The sequence below is a fragment of the Cherax quadricarinatus genome, chromosome 11 (assembly GCF_038502225.1).
Source record: "Cherax quadricarinatus isolate ZL_2023a chromosome 11, ASM3850222v1, whole genome shotgun sequence".
Taxonomy (NCBI): Eukaryota; Metazoa; Arthropoda; class Malacostraca; order Decapoda; family Parastacidae; genus Cherax; species Cherax quadricarinatus.
This window is the reverse complement of record NC_091302.1, coordinates 5,077,270-5,099,227: the sequence shown is the minus strand read 5'-3', so window position 1 is coordinate 5,099,227 and position 21,958 is coordinate 5,077,270. Positions and strand designations below refer to the sequence as shown.

Below are 21,958 nucleotides of genomic sequence, written 5' to 3'. Positions count from 1 at the left end.
TGAGAACGAGTTTCGGAGAGGGCCTGTCGACCCTCAAAGGGTTAATCTAGGGTGAGACAAGTAGTATTTATTGTAAGAAATCAAGTGTGGTATGTATGGTAGTCAGCCAGGCTACCATACCAGGCCACCCCACCCACACATACAATTCTATGATATTTAAGCATCCCAGAGCGATAAAATGTATATACAGTTCACTCATTACTTACCTTAAAATATAGGGTGAGATGAGTAGTATTTATTGTAAAAAATCAAGTGTGGTATGTATGGTAGTCAGCCGGGCTACCATACCAGGCCAACCCACCTACACATAATACGTATTCTATTACATTTAAGCATCCCAGAGCGATAAAATGTATATACAGTTCACTCATTACTTACCTTAAAATATTTGTGATTGTAGTCTTAATGTAGGGTCAGGAGTAAGTAAATGAGATAAAACGAATAAATGAGAGAGAGAAAGAATGAGTGCATGAGAGAGGACAGGCGCAGAGTTATGTAAACAAACCAGGCGAAGGTAAGTTTTGTAAACGAAGTGTACACGTCTGGTTTGTGTACAAGTTACATTGTGTACAGGTTGTCTCTACATTGATACGGTAGAATAAATAAAAAAGAACACTCCCATTCTCATGTAACATCATTTTGAGAAGAAATAATGCTCTGAGTGAAGGCAATGGAAATAAGTCACTCTGACTTTTTTGGGTTATACTAGGTTCTCTACACATATGTTGTTATGTATGATAATCTATGTAACTGTATTTGTGTATACCTGAATAAACTTACTTACATACATACGAAAGGAATAATTTTCTACAGTTACCCCCAGTAACACATTTTCTCTTATGTTAGATTAGAGAAAATGTTATTCTTGGCATCACTTGTACAAGTTATCTGGCTACCACATCTCATATTTATGTTTATTTATTCTATTGTAGGGTGTATTTATCATCTTTTTATGTTATGTATCGTGTTTATTATATAATTTTGAAAAAAATATCATGGATGAATTAATGAAAATGTGTATATTAACGTAATATACAACATTTAATGAGACTCGGTGATTTTTTTTTTTTTTTTTTTTTCAACAAGTCGGCCGTCTCCCACCGAGGCAGGGTGACCCAAAAAAAAAGAAAGAAAATCCCCAAAAAGAAAATACTTTCATCATCATTCAACACTTTCACCACACACACACATTATCACTGCTTTTGCAGAGGTGCTCAGAATACAACAGTTTAGAAGCATATACGTATAGAGATACACAACATATCCCTCCAAACTGCCAATATCCCAAACCCCTCCTTTAAAGTGCAGGCACTGTACTTCCCATTTCCAGGATTCAAGTCCAGCTATATAAAAATAACCGGCTTCCCTGAATCCCGTCACTAAATATTACCCTGCTCACATTCCAACAGCTCGTCAGGTCCCAAATACCATTTGTCTCTATTCACTCCTATCTAACACGCTCACGCACGCTTGCTGGAAGTCCAAGCCCCTCACCCATAAAACCTTTACCCCCTCCCTCCAGCCTTTTCGAGGACGACCCCTACCCAGCCTTCCTTCCCCTACAGATTTATACGCTCTCCATGTCATTCTACTTTGATCCATTCTCTCTAAATGACCAAACCACCTCAACAACCCCTCTTCAGCCCTCTGACTAATACTTTTATTAACTCCACACCTTCTCCTAGTTTCCACACTCTGAATTTTCTGCATAATATTCACACCACACATTGCCCTTAGACAGGACATCTCCACTGCCTCCAACTGCCACCTTGCTGTGTCACTTACAACCCAAGCTTCACAACCATATAAACGTGTTGGTACTATACTATACTTTCATACATTCCCTTCTTTGCCTCCATAGATAACGTTTTTTTGTCTCCACATATACCTCAACACACCACTCACCTTTTTTCCTCCATCAATTCTATGATTAACCTCATCTTTCATAAATCCATCCGCTGACACATCAACTCCCAAATGTCTGAAAACATTCACTTCTTCCATACTCCTCCCCAATTTGATATCCAATTTTTCTTTATCTAAATCATTTGATACCCTCATCACCTAACTCTTTTCTATGTTCGCTTTCAACTTTCTACCTTTACACACACTCCAAAACTCGTCCACTAACCTTTGCAATTTTTCTTTAGAATCTCCCATAAGCACAGTATCATCAGCAAAAAGTAACTGTGTCAATTCCCATTTTGTATTTGATTTCCCATAATTCAATCCCACCCCTCTCCCGAACACCCTAGCATTTACTTCTTTTACAACCCCATCTATAAATATATTAAACAACCATGGTGACATTACACATCCCTGTCTAAGACCTACTTTTACCGGGAAGTATTCTCCCTCTCTTCTACACACCCTAACCTGAGCCTCGCTATCCTCATAAAAACTCTTTACAGCATTTAGTAACTTACCACCTATTCCATACACTTGCAACATCTGCCACATTGCTCCCCTATTCACTCTATCATATGCCTTTTCTAAATCCATAAATGCAATAAAAACTTCCCTACCTTTATCTAAATACTGTTCACTTATATGTTTCACTGTAAACACTTAATCTACACATCCCTACCCACTCTGAAACCTCCTTGCTCATCTGCAATCCTACATTCTGTCTTACCTCTAATTCTTTCAATTATAACCCTACTGTACACTTTTCCTGGTATACTCAGTAAACCTATTCCTCTATAATTTTTACAATCTCTTTTGTCCCCCTTCCCTTTATATAAAGGGACTATACATGCTCTGGTGGCCTGGTGGTTAACGCTCTCGCTTCACACGGTGAGGGCCTGGGTTCGATTCCCAGCCAGAGTAGAAACATTGGACGTGTTTCTTTCCACCTGTTGTCTATGTTCCCCATCAGTAAAATGGGTACCTGGGTGTTAGTCGACTGGTGTGGGTCGCATCCTGGGACACTGACCTAAGGAGGCCTGGTCACAGACCGGGCCGCGGGGGCGTTGACCCCCGGAACTCTCTCCAGAAACTCCAGATGCTCTCTGCCAATCCCTAGGTACCTTCCCCTCTTTCATAAATTTATTAAACAAAAGCAGCAACTACTCCAACACTATATCCCCCCCTGCTTTTAACATTTCTGTCATGATCCCGTCAGTTCCAGCTGCTTTACCCCCTTTCATTCTACGTAATGCCTCACACACCTCCCCACACTCACATCTCGCTCTTCTTCATTCCTAAAATATGTTATGCCTCCCTCACCAGTGCATGAAATTACTGCCTCCCTCTCTTCATCGACATTTAAAAGCTCCTCAAAATATTCTCACCAGCTACCCAATACCTCCATCTCCCATCCACTAACTCCCCTACTTTGTTTTTAACTGACAAATCCACTCATTCCCAAAGCTTTCTTAACTTGTTTATCTCACTCCAAAAAATTTTTCTCTCTCAGCAAAATTTCTTGACAGTGCCTCTACCATTCTGTCATTTACTTCCCTTTTGCATTCTCTTCACCTTTCTTTTACGCTTCATATACTCTACCCTTCTTATATCACTCCTGCTTTGTAAAAACCTTTCATAAGCTACTTTCTTCTCTTTTATCGCACCATTTACTTCATCATTCCACCAATCCCTCCTCTTTCCTCCTGCACCCACCCTCCTATAGCTACAAACTTCTGCCCCACATTCTAATACGGCATTTTTAAAACTATCCCATCCCTCTTCAATCCCCCACTATTCATACTTGCACCAGCCCACCTTTCTGCCAATAGTTGCTTATATCTCACCCTAACTTCCTATTCCCTTAGTTTATTAACTTTCACCTCTCTCTTACTTATTGTTGCCATTCTCCTTCTGTCCCATCTACCTTACTCTAACTGTAACTACAACTAGATAATGGTCCAATATATCCATTGCCATTCTATAAACATGTACATCCTGAAGCCTACCCATCAACCTTTTATCTATACATACAAATACTTTCATTACGTGCTATACCACATTTTGTATACTTATTTATCTTCTTTTTTTTATAAAATATTATTTTTTTTTATTATCACACTGGCCAATTCCCACCAAGCCAGGGTGGCCCGAAAAAGAAAAACTTTCACCATCATTCACTCCATCACTGTCTTGCCAGAAGGGTAGGACAGTGACGGAGTGAATGATGGTGAAAGTTTTCTTTTTCGGGCCACCCTGCCTTGGTGGGAATCGGCCAGTGTGATAATAAAAAAAAAATAATATTTTATAAAAAAAAAAAAAAATATGCATTACTTATTATCAAACCTCTTTCTACACATAGTTCATTTAATGGCTCCCGATTTTCATATACCTCTGGCACCCCAAATTTACCTACTACTCCCTCTGGAAATAAATGGTATAAAATACCGACACAATGGAAATATAAACACACATGCAGTATAATAATGTAGGTAGTAGGTTGGTAGACAGCAACCACCCAGGGAAGTACTACCGTCCTGCCAGATGACTGTGAAACAGAAACCTGTAACTGTTTTGCATGATGGTAGGATTGCTGGTGTCTTCTTCTGTCTCATAAACACGCTAGATAACAGGGATATCTTGCTACTCCTACATACACTTTGGTCACACTTCACAGACACGCACATGCATATATATATATATATACATATATATATATATATTTATATATGTATATATATATATTTATATATATATATATATATATATATATATATATATATATATATATATATGTATATATATGTATATATATGTATATATATGTATATATATGTATATATATGTATATATATGTATATATATGTATATATATGTATATATATGTATATATATGTATATATATGTATATATATGTATATATATGTATATATATGTATATATATGTATATATATGTATATATATGTATATATATATATGTATATATATGCCTCGGTGGGAGACGGCCGACTTGTTGAAAAAAAAAAAAAAAAAAAAAAAAATATATATATATATATATATATATATATATATATATATATATATATATATATATATATATATATATATATATATATATATATATATATATATATATATATATACATCTAGGTTTTTCTCCTTTTTCTAAATAGCTCTTGTTCTTCTTTATTTCTTCTGTTGTCCATGGGGAAGTGAAAAAGAATCTTTCCTCCGTAAGCCATGCGTGTCGCATGAGGCGACTAAAATGCCGGGAGCAATGGGCTAGTAACCCCTTCTCCTGTAGACATTTACTAAAAAAAAAAGAAGAAAAACTTTATAAAGCTTGGATGCTTGAATGTGCGTGGATGTAGTGCGGATGACAAGAAACAGATGATTGCTGATGTTATGAATGAAAAGAAGTTGGATGTCCTGGCCCTAAGCGAAACAAAGCTGAAGGGGGTAGGGGAGTTTCGGTGGGGGGAAATAAATGGGATTAAATCTGGAGTATCTGAGAGAGTTAGAGCAAAGAAAGGGGGTAGCAGTAATGTTGAAGGATCAGTTATGGAAGGAGAAAAGAGAATATGAATGTGTAAATTCAAGGATTATGTGGATTAAAGTAAAGGCTGGATGCAAAAAGTGGGTCATAATAAGCATGTATGCACCTGAAAAAGAGAGGAATGTAGAGGAGAGAGAGAGATTTGGGGAGATGTTAAATGAATGTATAGGAACCTTTGAATCAAGTGAGAGAGTAATTGTGGTAGGGGACCTGAATGCTGAAGTAGGAGAAACTTTTAGAGAGGGTGTGGTAGGTAAGTTTGGGGTGCCAGGTGTAAATGATAATGGGAGCCCTTTGACTGAACTTTGTATAGAAAGGGGTTTAGTTATAGGTAATACGTATTTTAAGAAAAAGAGGATAAATAAGTATACAAGACATGATGTAGGGCGAAATGACAGTAGTTTGTTGGATTATGTATTGGTAGATAAAAGACTGTTGAGTAGACTTCAGGATGTACATGTTTATAGAGGGGCCACAGACATATCAGATCACTTTTTAGTTGTAGCTACACTGAGAGTAAAAGGTAGATGGGATACAAGGAGAATAGAGGCATCAGGGAAGAGAGAGGTGAAGGTTTATAAACTAAAAGAGGAGGCAGTTAGGGTAAGATATAAACAGCTATTGGAGGATAGATGGGCTAATGAGAGCATAGGCAACGGGGTCGAAGAAGTACAGGTAGGTTTAAAAATGTAGTGTTAGTGTTCACCAGAAGTTTGTGGTTACAGGAAAGTGGGTGCGGGAGGGAAGAGGAGCGACTGGTGGAATGATGATGTAAAGAGAGTAGTAAGGGAGAAAAAGTTAGCATATGAGAAGTTTTTACAAAGTAGAAGTGATGCAAGGAGGGAAGAGTATATGGAGAAAAAGAGAGAGGTTAAAAGAGTGGTGAAGCAATGTAAAAAGAGAGCAAATGAGAGAGTGGGTGAGATGTTATCAACAAATTTTGTTGAAAATAAGAAAAAGTTTTGGAGTGAGATTAACAAGTTAAGAAAGCCTAGAGAACAAATGGATTTGTCAGTTAAAAATAGAAGAGGAGAGTTATTAAATGGAGAGTTAGAGATACTGGGAAGATGGAAGGAATATTTTGAGGAATTGTTAAATGTTGATGAAGATAGGGAAGCTGTGATTTCATGTATAGGGCAAGGAGGAATAACATCTTGTAGGAGTGAGGAAGAGCCAGTTGTGAGTGTGGGGGAAGTTCGTGAGGCAGTAGGTAAAATGGAAGGGGGTAAGGCAGCCGGGATTGATGGGATAAAGATAGAAATGTTAAAAGCAGGTGGGGATATACAGTGGATCCCCGCATAACGATCACCTCCGAATGCGACCAATTATGTAAGTGTATTTATGTAAGTGCGTTTGTACGTGTATGTTTGGGGGTCTGAAATGGACTAATCTACTTCACAACATTCCTTATAGGAACAAATTCGGTCACTACTGGAACCTGAACATACTTCTGGAGTGAAAAAATATCGTTAACTGGGGGTCCACTGAAGTTTTGGAGTGGTTGGTGCAATTATTTAATAAATGTATGGAAGAAGGTGAGGTACCTAGGGATTGGCAGAGAGCATGCATAGTTCCTTTGTATAAAGGCAAAGGGGACAAAAGAGAGTGCAAAAATTATAGGGGGATAAGTCTGTTGAGTATACCTGGTAAAGTGTATGGTAGAGTTATTATTGAAAGAATTAAGAGTAAGATGGAGAAGCGGATAGCAGATGAACAAGGAGGCTTTAGGAAAGGTAGGGGGTGTGTGAACCAGGTGTTTACAGTGAAACATATAAGTGAACAGTATTTAGATAAGGCTAAAGAGGTTTTTGTGGCATTTATGAATTTGGAAAAGGCGTATGACAGGGTGGATAGGAGGGCAATGTGGCAGATGTTGCAGGTGTATGGTGTAGGAGGTAGGTTACTGAAAGCAGTGAAGAGTTTTTACGAGGATAGTGAGGCTCAAGTTAGAGTATGAAGGAAAGAGGGAGATTATTTCCCAGTAAAAGTAGGCCTTAGACAAGGATGTGTGATGTCACCGTGGTTGTTTAATATATTTATAGATGGGGTTGTAAGAGAAGTAAATGCGAGGGTCTTGGCAAGAGGCGTGGAGTTATAAGATAAAGAATCGCACATAAAGTGGGAGTTGTAACAGTTGCTCTTTGCTGATGACACTGTGCTCTTGGGAGATTCTGAAGAGAAGTTGCAGAGGTTGGTGGATGAATTTGGTAGGGTATGCAAAAGAAGAAAATTAAAAGTGAATACAGGAAAGAGTAAGGTTATGAGGATAACAAAAAGATTAGGTGATGAAAGATTGGATATCAGATTGGAGAGAGAGAGTATGGAGGAGGTGAATGCATTCAGATATTTGGGAGTGGACGTGTCAGCGGATGGGTCAATGAAAGATGAGGTGAATCATAGAATTGATGAGGGGAAAAGGGTGAGAAGTGCACTTAGAAGTCTGTGGAGACAAAGAACTTTGTCCTTGGAGGCAAAGAGGGGAATGTATGAGAGTATAATTTTACCAACGCTCTTATATGGGTGTGAAGCATGGGTGATGAATGTTGCAGCGAGGAGAAGGCTGGAGGCAGTGGAGATGTCATGTCTGAGGGCAATGTGTGGTGTGAATATAATGCAGAGAATTCGTAGTTTGGAAGTTAGGAGGAGGTGCAGGATTACCAAAACTGTTGTCCAGAGGGCTGAGGAAGGGTTGTTGAGGTGGTTCCGACATGTAGAGAGAATGGAGCAAAACAGAATGACTTCAAGAGTGTATCAGTCTGTAGTGGAAAGAAGGCGGGGTAGGGGTCGGCCTAGGAAAGGTTGGAGGGAAGGGGTAAAGGAGGTTTTTTGTGCGAGGGGCTTGGACTTCCAGCGGGCATGTGTGAGCGTGTTTGACAGGAGTGAATGGAAACAAATGGTTTTTAATACTTGGCGTGCTGTTGGAGTGTGAGCAAAGTAACATTTATGAAGGGATTCAGGGAAACCGGCAGGCAGGATTTGAGTCCTGGAGATGGGAAGTACAGTGCCTGCACTCTGAAGGAGGGGTGCTTATGTTGAGGTTTAAAAACTGTAGTGTAAAGCACCCTTCTGGCAAGACAGTGATGGAGTGAATGATGGTGAAAGTTTTTCTTTTTCGGGTCACCCTGCCTTGGTGGGAATCAGCCAGTGAGTTAATAATAATAATAATAATAAAAAAATGCAGTATAATGTGATCCTTTATTGACAATGTTTCGCCCTCACAGTGGGCTTTTTCAAGTCACAAACAGATCTACCTGGGGTGGAAGGTACACGAGTATTTATAGTCAGGTTCAGAATGCTGAGGTCAGGTGGAGAATACTGCATCTGATGATGTACCAAGTGGGGTTATAGAGTCTAAAATCTTGGGTAGCTTGGAAGGGAGATTGGATAAGTTTGTGAGCAGACCTTCTGCAGTGTTCTTCCATTCCTATGTTCTTATGTGGGATAGCGATGAAGAAGTTTCTTCGCAAGTGGTTCCGCTACATTACAGAAGCCACTATTCTGGTTGAAGTTGCCAGATATAGAAATAAGTGATGATTCCAGGATTCTTCGGTATTGAGTGTTGTCTTCTGTGGCGATAAGTCTTGAGTTCCTGTAGTTTATCAAGTGGTTGTGTGAATTACGGTGTTGTACACAGGCATTCCTTGTATCGTCAGACCTGCTTGCGTAATGGTGTTCTGAAATACGTGTTTGGAGGTCCCTTGATGTTTCGCCCACGTATAATTTGTTGCAGTCATTACAAGGGATTATGTATACCCCTGCAGAGGGTGGAAGCGTGTCCTGTCTATCACTGGTAATGTCCTTGATGGTCATGGTTGTGGAGGTAGATACCTCATTCCAAGTATCTACCTCCACAACCATGACCATCAAGGACATTACCAGTGATAGACAGGACAAGCTTCCACCCTCTGCAAGGGGTATACATAATCCCTTGTAATGACTGCAACAAATTATACATGGGCAAAACATCAAGGGACCTCCAAACATGTATTTCAGAACACCAATACGCAAGCAGGTCTGACGATACAAGGAATGCCTGTGTACAACACCGTAATTCACTCAACCACTTGATAAACTACAGAAACTCAAGACTTATCGCCACAGAAGACAACACTCAATACCGAAGAATCCTGGAATCATCACTTATTTCTATACCCGACAGCATCAACCAGAATAGTGGTTTCTATAACATAGCGGAACCACTTGCGAAGAAACTTCTTCATCGCTATCCCACATAAGAGCATAGGAATGGAAGAACACTGCAGAAGGTCTGCTCATAAACTTATCCAATCTCCCTTCCAAGCTAAACAAAATTTTAGATTCTGTAACCCCACTCGGTACATCATCAGATGCAGTATTCTCCACCTGACCTCAGCATTCTGAACCTGACTATAAATACTCGCGTACCTTCCACCCCAGGTAGATCTGTTTGTGACTTGAAAAAGCCCACTGTGAGGGCAAAACGTTGTCAATAGAGGATCACATTATACTGCATATGTGTTTATATTTCCACTACTCCCTCTACAACATTTTTACCCACTTCAGTATTGAGATTCCCAACAAAAAAGTATTCTCTCACTTGGTTCAAAACTCCCCAAGCACTCACAAAACATTTCCCAAACTCTCTCTCTCTCTCCTCTACACCTCTCTCTTCTCCAGGTGGATAATATGATTTTGCAATATCTTGTCAATTATAGTGTTATATGATTTTGCAATATCTTATCAACTAGTTATACAGGTTGGCCATCACTAATCCGGCATCCTCAGGACCTGTAGGGTGCTGGATTAGCGATTTTGCCGGATTACAGAGTGGTTAGGTTAGAATCACATCAGCGATTTCACCCACTTTACACCCTATTTTTGGCCCATTCCACTGTTCCAGTCTACCAAACTCATAGCTATTTCGCTAGTACTATCCCTTCTATGCTGTCAATTGAGTACAAGAAACTGCCCATTCACCTATTTCAACTACCCAATAAAGTAGTCACTAAAATAACATTTTATCTGTCAACCTATTTGTGACTGCATATTAGACTGGCCAACTGGACACATACTGGACTGTATCGTCATTTGTTTACTTTTAAACATCAGCAATAATGAAACATTTCTGCTAATTTCAGCTCAATTTTAAGGCATTTTCCGACGTGAAACCAATCAAAATTACATACATGTATATCTATTTCTGTAATATATTTTCCATTCTATCAAATGAGACCAAAAAACGAGAATACAACCATACAAAAATACACCACGAAGTCAAGTTTACACCATAAACATGGTCGCTATGCACTGCGTGCTGCAGGATTGTTTTTATATAGTGCACACTTACCACAAAGACCTATTCTCTCATATGTAGGCCCAAATTTACCGATCACAGCTTATCTGAATAAGCCGAGTTCATGGTGACCAACAGTGGCTTCAAAGCCACCTTATCTTTTACGGACAATGTATGGTGAGTGTGTGCCTTACACAATGAGAGGCATTTATCTTATTCGCTGCAACCATGGCAAGAGCTAAAAGTGAGCAGATTATAACAATAAATGGAGAAAAAGAAAATAGAATGATTTATGCAGCAAGTAGCACCACCAAACAGTAGCGCAAGTTGATGTAGCAACCCCGGAAATTTGAAGTTACACTAGCTGAAATTAGTGCTGGATTACTGATGGAACTGGATTACCGATTGCCGGATTAGTGATGGCCAACTTTTAATATGATTTTGAAATATCTTGTCAGCTATTGTGTTATATGATTTTACAATACAGTGGACCCCCGGTATTCGATATTAATCCGTTCCTGAAAGCTCATCGAATACCGAAAATATCGAAAAGCAAATCAATTTTCCTCATAAGAAATAATGGAAATCAAACTAATCCATGCAAGACACCCAAAAGTATGAAAAAAATAAATTTTTACATGAAATATTACGTTCAATGCAACAAAATAATTACAATAACAAAAAAATAATTGACACTTACCTTTAACTCTTCCACATCCTCCCCACTAACCTCCAACCCCAAAGACTTCCCCAATGCCACAGTGGATTCCTCAACTGGCATAGGATTCTCAGGGTTAGCCTCAAATCATTCAAAATCCCTTTGGTCTACACATTCTGGCCACAGTTTTTTCCAAGCAGAGTTCAAGGTCCTCTTAGTCACTTCCTCCCAAGCAGTACCTATAAGGTTTATACAATCGAGGATATTAAAGTGATCCTTCCAAAACTCTTTTAGAGTCAGTTGAGTTTCTGTGGTCACTACAAAGCACTTTTGAAACATAGCTTTTGTGTACAATTTCTCGAAGTTGGAAATGACCTGCTGGTCCATGGGCTGCAGGAGAGGAGTGGTATTAGGAGGCAAAAACTTGACCTTAATGAAGCTCATGTCCCCAGAAAGTCGCTCTGCCAAGTCTTTAGGATGACCAGGGGCATCGTCTAATACCAGGAGGCACTTAAGGTCTAATTTCTTTTCAAATACGAAATTTTTCAGTGGGGGCAAATGCATGGTGTAACCAGTCATAGAAGAAGTCCCTAGTGACCCATGCCTTACTGTTTGCCCTCCACAGCACACACAAATTAGCCTTGAGGACATTGTTTTTCCTGAACACTCTGGGAGTTTCAGAGTGATACACTAATAAAGGCTTCACTTTGCAATCACCACTAACATTGGCACACATTAACAGAGTAAGCCTGTCTTTCATAGGCTTATGTCCTGGGAGTGCCTTTTCCTCCTGAGTAATGTAGGTCCTGCTTGGTATTTTCGTCACAATTAAACACTTGTTCAGGTTTCAAGTCTTCACTGTCTATGTAATCCTTGAATTCCTTCACATATTTTTCAGCTGCTCTTTGGTCTGGACTGGCAGCCTCACCATGCCTAATCACACTATGTATGCCACTACGAATCTAAAATCTTTCAAACCAACCTTTGCTGGCCTTAAATTCACTCACATCACCACTAGTTGCAGGCAATTTCTTTGCCAAATTGTCATGCAACTGCCTAGCCTTTTCACAAATGATCGCTTGAGAGATGCTATCTCCTGCAATCTGTTTTTCATTTATCCACACCAATAACAGTCATAAGAACATAAGAACGAAGGAACACTGAAGCAGGCCTACTGGCCCATGCGAGGCAGGTCAAAGTCTCCTACCGTAATCACAGTTGCACCTTTTGCAAGAACAGCTTCCTTGATTGCTGTTTTCCTGGTCACTATAGTAGAGATGGTTGATTGGGGTTTATTATACAACATGACCAGCTCCGACACACGCACTCCACTTTCGTACTTTGCAATTAGCTCTTTCTTTATTTCAATAGTCATTAGCGCCTTTTTTCTCGAAGGGTTGGTACTAGAAGCTTTCTTGGGGCCCATGGTGAAACAAGCACCAAAAACAGTGATAAAATGGATAATATGGAATGTACTGAATGTATCCTTAGATGCGCGCACACTGGCTGGCTTGTAAACACTGGCACACACGGGGCAGTTCAGGCCACACGTGGACACGTCTCGTACGAATCGTATCGAATACCGGGTTTTCGATCAGATACCGAGGCAAAATTTTTGCGATATAATGCATCGAATACCGGATCTGTCGAATACCGATGCCATCGAATACCGGGGGTCCACTGTATCTTGTCAACTACAATGTTATACGTAATATGATTTTGTAATATTGCATGATAGGAAGAGCAAAACTTTGTCCAAGTGTTTGGTTTAAAACAGCACCTTCGAGTTGCTTTTTAGGATAGTTTTTATAGTTTTTTTTGGTATCATTTGATAGAATGGAAGACAAACTACCGAAATAGAAATGATTTTCGTTAGTTTCTGTAATGGAAGTACACTACATGTAGCTTGAAATTGGACTCAGAGTTGCAAAAACATTCAATTTTTGCAGATTTTCTTCAGGACAGGTAAGGCCCTTCTACAACCCCAGTTTGTTTTATTGGGATGCCTTATACCATGACCAATTGTTCTTGGTTATAGCATTTTATTATCCAAGAAATAGAAAATGGAAGGCAAAATAACTAAGAATTTTGTCAAATGGAACACTGGAATTTATTTAAAATAAGACTTTAAAGTGGGTGAAATTGCCAATCCGTAAATTGTGCTGAGACTACTAAATTTGCGCCTGCGTAATTCCTTAAGTTTTCCATCAAATTTCACACTTTTGGTGACATTATATTCAGAAAAAAGATATTCTACTATTTTACAGGATTTATTTTTTTTTTAATAACTGGACAGTGGGAGCAATGTCACAGTTGGGGACCCCCTTGTAAATTACAGAACTTTGTATAGGGTCAACAGTGCACTTGCTGTCTGAATCTGGTCAGCTTATGTAAGACAGATGGGAAGTATAAAGGCTAAGATGACTCACTCTACTTCACAGCAATTCAAAACTTAAGCAGACTTACGATAGTGTCATGCTGGTGGTCAAAAGGGATGAACCTTGGACAGCAAGAAGCAGCACGAGACTCATCCTTCTGACCGCCACGGCTACAGGTCGAGATATCGCATTCTCCAAAATTTCCAAACTTGATCCTTCAAATGGTATTCCTATCTTCAGTGCTCTCTGAAAAAAAATTCATTAATTAGTTACAGAATTAACTGCTCCTATGAAAGCAAGGTGTTTTCAACTGTCAAGACACAACACAGGCACTTTAATTATAAAATATACTGTAATCCTAAAGCACCCAAATCTCAAAGTTTTTAAAAGTACCAAGTGTTGTACATACAGAGCCTTCAAACACTGCAGAATATTCTAGATCCCCAATGCATACACTGTATGAACAAAATCTAAATACAGTACTCTAAAGTAATATGAATCAGATATTATTAACCCTTAACTTATGACAGGTTAACTCTGCACTTGATGATCCATCTTATTCCTGCTAGAGGTAATCGTAAACAGTGGAACCTCGGCTTATGAGTTTAATCCATTCCGTGACCTAGCTCGTATCCCGATCTGCTCATATGCCGAGTCAATTTTCATCATTTAAATTAACCGAAAAGCCATTAATCCGTTCCAGCGGAATTCCTGCTCTGAAGGCAGGACAAAATACACTTCAATTTAATGCTAATATCAACTCTATGGTTTATTTACCTAATATGACATAAAAAACAATATAAATAACACCATTTACCTTAGAGAAGAGATGCTGGGGAAGGTCCACGGTGGAAAAGATAGGCAGAGCGGCGTATGCTGTCAGGAGTTCATTTTGTTTCATCCTTTTTCTATTGCTTAATCACTTAACTTACTTGCTACACTCTTAATGCTACAGTTTATCACTAAGCTTAACTGCTACAATTTATTTTTTATTTTTTTCACTTCACTTTTCACTGATTTTTGGCTTTTCCTCCACACTTTTCACTGGTGATGGTGAGCGTTGTTGTGGTATTCACTGTACCATCTAATGGCGGCGTTTGTTGTTTTGTTGTGTTCTGAAGCTCACTTGTTATTATAGTACAGTGGTACCTTGACTTACGAGTGCCCCAACTTACGAGTTTTCCAAGTTACAAGCCATTGCTCAGTCAATTTTTTGCTTTGAGTTGTGAGCCAAAATCCAAGTTATGAGCGAGCTTCAGATATGCCACCACTTACAGGAGAAAGGAAATATCAAAAACCTCGATAATAACCAGTATGTAACACTTACCTAGGATAACCCCAAAAATCCAGACAAAGTGCTATACTCTGCTTGAAGATACGAGTAAAGGCGATGACACAGTCTTGTGGCTCTCTCTGAGACAGAGAGCTAGAGGGATAGACAGACATGTTTGTGCACCAGCACAAACAAAGTGAGGGCAATGCTCATCAGTGCTCAGAACACAACAGTTTAGAAGCATATATGTATAAAGATACACAACATATCCCTCCAAACTGCCAATATCACGAACCCCTCCTTTAGAGTGCAGGCATTGTACTTCCCATTTCCAGGACTCAAGTCCGGCTATATAAAAATAACAGGTTTCCCTGAATCCCTTCACTAAATATTACCCTGCTCACGCTCCAACAGCTCGTCAGGTCCCAAATACCATCTGTCTCCATTCACTCCTATCGAACACGCTCATGCACGCCTGCTGGAAGTCCATGCCCCTCGCCCACAAAACCTCCCTTACCCCTTCCTTCCAACCTTTCCGAGGATAACCCCTACCCCGCCTTCCTTCCCCTACAGATTTATACACTCTCCATGTCATTCTACTTTGATCCATTATTATTATTATTATTATTATTATTATTATTATTATTATTATTTGAAAGAAGAAAAGAAAGAAGATTATTATTACGGCATTGCAGTGGACCCTCGGTAACGATGTCATTAGATAGCGATAAAATCGGATACCAATGTGTTTTTGCGTAAAAATATTGGCTCAGCCAAAGATGAAAAACTCAGATAAGGACATTTGTCCCGAACGTGTCCGTGCGGCCTGAGTCCATGTACAAGGTAGTGTGCCATTGTTTACAAGCCAGGGAGGACGATTCCACATGTACATGTGATATATTTTGTATTATTCCATTGTTTTTAATGCTTGTAACTGCTATATAAGCCACCATGGGTCCAAAGAAAGTTTTTAAGAAACACAATAAAATTCAAGAAAAAACTAGTAGCAAAGTACCAAAGTGGAGGAGGAAGAGAGAGGGATGAATGTGCCTTCTGCAGTGATTCAGTGATTCTGCAATATGTATGATACTAAAGCTATAGTGGCAGCTAGCAATAAAGTGTAGAATTAACAGTGTAGCAAGTAAGTTAAGCGAGTAAGTGATAGAAAAACAGCACGAAAGTAACTGTCCAATGTTGTTGTATGTGTATCAAGCCGTTAAACATGCACCGACTTGCTACGTATCTTCCACCACTATAAACCTCTGCCAGCATCTCCTCCATCAAACTAATTAAACTAACATCTCCTGCAAGTAAGTGTAAATATAAAAGTGTAAATATAAATGTAAATATAAAAGAACCCCAATGGAAATACATAAGTCACTCTAACTTTTTTGGGTTATCCTAGGTACTGTACACATATGCTGCTAAGTATGATAATCTATGCACGTAACTGTATGTGTATACCTGAATAAACTTACTTGCTTATTTATAAATTAAAAAGTAAATATTTCTTATTTATAAATTAAAATGTAAATACTTCTTATTTATAAATTACGTTCATATATTGTTTGTGGTTAGTGGTGGTGGCAGAAGCCTGTACAGCTTCTCTCAGTGGCCATTATAAACCCAACAACAACACTTCCATCACTTATCCTCACATACATTATAACATATTTTATTCATTCTAGAGTATATATCATGTTTCTATGTTATTAATATTGTTTATTATGTCATATTAGATGAACTGTGATAGATAACGAATAATTTTTTTTTTTTTTTTTTTTTTTTTTTTTTTTCAACAAGTCGGCCGTCTCCCACCGAGGCAGGGTGACCCAAAAAAGAAAGAAAATCCCCAAAAAGAAAATACTTTCATCATCATTCAACACTTTCACCACACTCGCACATTATCACTGTTTTTGCAGAGGTGCTCAGAATACAACAGTCTAGAAGCATAAACATATAAAGATACACAACATATCCCTCCAAACTGCCAATATCCCAAACCCCTCCTTTAAAGTGCAGGCATTGTACTTCCCATTTCCAGGACTCAAGTCCGACTATATGAAAATAACCGGTTTCCCTGAATCCCTTCACTAAATATTACCCTGCTCACACTCCAACAGATCGTCAGGTCCCAAGTACCATTCGTCTCCATTCACTCCTATCTAACACGCTCACGCACGCTTGCTGGAAGTCCAAGCCCCTTACCCACAAAACCTCCTTTACCCCCTCTCTCCAACCCTTTCGAGGACGACCCCTACCCCGCCTTCCTTCCCCTATAGATTTATATGCTTTCCATGTCATTCTACTGTGATCCATTCTCTCTAAATGACCAAACCACCTCAACAACCCCTCTTCTGCCCTCTGACTAATACTTTTATTAACTCCACACCTTCTCCTAATTTCCACACTCCGAATTTTCTGCATAATATTTACACCACACATTGCCCTTAAACAGGACATCTCCGCTGCCTCCAACCGTCTCCTCGCTGCTGCATTTACCACCCAAGCTTCACACCCATATAAGAGTGTTGGTACTACTATACTTTCATACATTCCCTTCTTTGCCTCCATAGATAACGTTTTTTGACTCCACATATACCTCAACGCACCACTCACCTTTTTTCCCTCATCAATTCTATGATTAACCTCATCCTTCATAAATCCATCCGCCGACACGTCAACTCCCAAGTATCTGAAAACATTCACTTCTTCCATACTCCTCCTCCCCAATTTGATATCCAATTTTTCTTTATCTAAATCATTTGACACCCTCATCACCTTACTCTTTTCTATGTTCACTTTCAACTTTCTACCTTTACACACATTCCCAAACTCATCCACTAACCTTTGCAATTTTTCTTTAGAATCTCCCATAAGCACAGTATCATCAGCAAAAAGTAACTGTGTCAATTCCCATTTTGAATTTGATTCCCCATAATTTAATCCCACCCCTCTCCCAAACACCCTAGCATTTACTTCCTTTACAACCCCATCTATAAATATATTAAACAACCATGGTGACATTACACATCCCTGTCTAAGACCTACTTTTACCGGGAAGTAGTCTCCCTCTCTTCTACACACCCTAACCTGAGCCTCACTATCCTCATAAAAACTCTTTACAGCATTTAATAACTTACCACCTATTCCATATACTTGCAACATCTGCCACATTGCTCCTCTATCCACTCTATCATATGCCTTTTCTAAATCCATAAATGCAATAAAAACTTCCCTATCTTTATCTAAATACTGTTCACATATATGCTTCAATGTAAACACCTGATCTACACATCCCCTACCCACTCTAAAACCTCCTTGCTCATCCGCAATCCTACATTCTGTCTTACCTCTAATTCTTTCAATTATAACCCTACCGTACACTTTTCCTGGTATACTCAGTAAGCTTATTCCTCTATAATTTTTACAGTCTCTTTTGTCCCCTTTCCCTTTATATAAAGGGACTATACATGCTCTCTGCCAATCCCTAGGTACCTTCCCCTCTTTCATACATTTATTAAACAAAAGTACCAACCACTCCAACACTATATCCCCCCCTGCTTTTAACATTTCTGTCATGATCCCATCAGTTCCAGCTGCTTTACCCCCTTTCATTTTACGTAATGCCTCACGTACCTCCCCCACACTTACATTCTGCTCTTCTTCACTCCTAAAAGATGGTATACCTCCCTGACCAGTGCATGAAATTACTGCCTCCCTTTCTTCCTTAACATTTAAAAGTTCCTCAAAATATTCTCGCCATCTACCCAATACCTCCATCTCCCCATCTACTAACTCCCCTACTCTGTTTTTAACTGACAAATCCATATTTTCCCTAGGCTTTCTTAACTTGTTTAACTCACTCCAAAATTTTTTCTTATTTTCATTAAAATTTCTTGACAGTGCCTCTCCCACTCTATCATCTGCTCTCCTTTTGCACTCTCTCACCACTCTCTTTACCTTTCTTTTACTCTCCATATACTCTGCTCTTCTTATAACACTTCTGCTTTGTAAAACTTACCCTAAATACTGACAAAACCTATTTCATTCAGTTTGTAACCAGAGTTGCAAATGTTCCACTTAACATAAAACACTAAATGGATCACCCATCACAAGACTCACAAAGGAAAAATTTCTAGGAATCCACCTAGACAGTAGCCTCAAATTCCAGACACATACAACAAATTTCCCAGAAAATCTCTAAGACAGTAGGTATACAATCAAAGATACAGTACTATGTTCCACAATCAGCTCTCCTTGCACTGTATCACTCACTCATCTACCTTTATCTCACACATGGAATTTGTGCATGGGGGTCAACAACAACAAATCACCTAAGGCCTCTAATAACCCAGCAAAAGGCTGCAATCAGAATGATAACAAATTCCCATTCATGACAGCATACTCCACCTCTATTCAAAAGTCTACATTTGCTCACCATAAAGAACATCCACACTTATTCATGTGCCTACTACATACATAGAACAATACACGCAAATATAAACCCTCACTCAAACTTCTCCTTACCAACCTTAAGAGAACACACGACCATAACACAAGACACAGATCTCTTATTGATGTACCCCGTGTCCATATCACACTGTGTAAAAACTCTATGCACATAAAGGGCCCCAAAATCTGGAATTCATTACCAGAACATACTAAAGTAACCAGGCCTGAAAATCAATTTAAAGTAACCAGGCCTGAAAATCAATTTAAGACTTCTAAAAAACCATTTACTCGCCCAATATTTACACTCAATATTTAACATTACCAATAATTCTCCCAATTACTTAAATCTTAAAACTTCAAGACAACATACAGTAAATTGATCATCTTGTTTGTTATACATTGTAATGCAACAAATTTGTACAACTATAATGCTTCAATATCAAAATGTTCAAATTTTATTGTTTCAAATACTCAATTGTACTTAATACTGTAAATTGTTTTCTGTAATTTCTACCACTGAATCTTTCATTGCTTGTTAATTTTAAGTTAATTTTAAGCCTGCCCATAATGCTCTGCATACAAGGGGCTTTTGGCATGTACACCCAACTACTATAATTCCTTATACAACTATGTATCATGCCCAAATAAACTATATGAATATGAATATGATAATAGCATGTGAAGGCTTACTCAGCCCTGTAACAACTTCAGACAGTATTACCAAGGCTGGGTCCTCCTCAGGAAAATTAATGTATAGAAAAAGAATAAAAACTGACAAACATAAACACTTCATTATTTAGAATTTTTTTTTTTTTCAACAAGTCGGACGTCTCCCACCGAGGCAGGGTGACCCAAAAAAGAAAGAAAATCCCCAAAAAGAAAATACTTTCATCATCATTCAACACTTTCACCACACTCATACATTATCACTGCTTTTGCAGAGGTGCTCAGAATACAACAGCTTAGAAGCATATACGTATAAAGATACACAACATATCCCTCCAAACTGCCAATATCCCAAACCCCTCCTTTAAAGTGCAGGCATTGTACTTCCCATTTCCAGGACTCAAGTCCGACTATATGAAAATAACCGGTTTCCCTGAATCCCTTCACTAAATATTACCCTGCTCACACTCCAACAGATCGTCAGGTCCCAAGTATCATTCGTCTCCATTCACTCCTATCTAACACGCTCATGCACGCTTGCTGGAAGTCCAAGCCCCTCGCCCACAAAACCTCCTTTACCCCCTCTTTCCAACCCTTTCGAGGACAACCCCTACCCCTCTTTCCTTCCCCTATAGATTTATATGCTTTCCATGTCATTCTACTTTGATCCATTCTCTCTAAATGACCAAACCACCTCAACAACCCCTCTTCTGCCCTCTGACTAATGCTTTTATTAATTCCACACCTTCTCCTAATTTCCACACTCCGAATTTTCTGCATAATATTTACACCACACGTTGCCCTTAGACAGGACATCTCCACTGCCTCCAACCGTCTCCTCGCTGCTGCATTTACCACCCAAGCTTCACATCCACATAAGAGTGTTGGTACTACTATACTTTCATACAGTCCCTTCTTTGCCTCCATACATAACGTTTTTTGACTCCACATATACCTCAACGCACCACTCACCTTTTTTCCCTCATCAATTCTATGATTAACCTCATCCTTCATAAATCCATCTGCCGACACTTCAACTCCCAAGTATCTGAAAACATTCAGATACTTGGGAGTTGAAGTGTCGGCGGATGGATTTATGAAGGATGAGGTTAATCATAGAATTGATGAGGGAAAAAACAAATATAAAATATAAAACACTTAAATATGAAATATTAACCCTACATTAAAGAAAATGAAAAATGAAAAATATAAATGATAACTGAATTCAACGCTAATATAAAACTTGGGTGTCTGGTGTTGGTGAGACACTGCTTGTTGAAATCGTAGCCGTTGCCGATGATGGGGGGGGGGTCGCAGGTGTTGGTTACAACCCACTGGCTAGTTCTTCACAGTATAACCTTGAGTATTCTATCCCGATGACAGGAAAGCAGATTCTTTACCGCTGCAATGATGAGGGGTTACGTCCTGCAATTTCATACAGGTGCACAGGTAATTAAATCCAAAAAGGGGAAGTCTCAGGACGTTAGTCCATCTCCATCAGTTCTACTCGTTGATTGGCAGGTGACCCTCTCTGTCATCCAAGCTGGAAAGATAGACAGGTTACCTACTGCTTAAGAAATCACTCTCCATGATAAGTACAATACCTAAAAGATGTGGTGATTATTACAACACTCAACTTAGAGCAAAACTGAAAGGACTAAGTTTATTATTGGTCAAAAGTGAAGCTTTCAACCAATAAATCCACTAGAATACAAGGCAGGCATGTACTTACAGTAGTGCTAGGAGCTGTGAGTCTAGTGATTACCGTTTGGACCGGAGCCCCACACGTCACCT

The 21,958-nt window shown here is 39.0% G+C and overlaps 1 protein-coding gene across 3 annotated transcripts in view; it reads right to left on the bottom strand.

Annotated features, from left to right (window-relative positions):
- Positions 1 to 21,958, bottom strand: part of Helz (Helicase with zinc finger) — a 132,184-nt gene that overhangs the window by 74,480 nt on the left and 35,746 nt on the right. For all 3 annotated transcript variants that reach the window (XM_053775214.2, XM_053775216.2, XM_053775215.2), the window contains exon 3: positions 13,859 to 14,016. The gene's annotated coding sequence lies outside the window, so the exon portion shown is untranslated. The remainder of the gene's footprint in view (positions 1 to 13,858; positions 14,017 to 21,958) is intronic.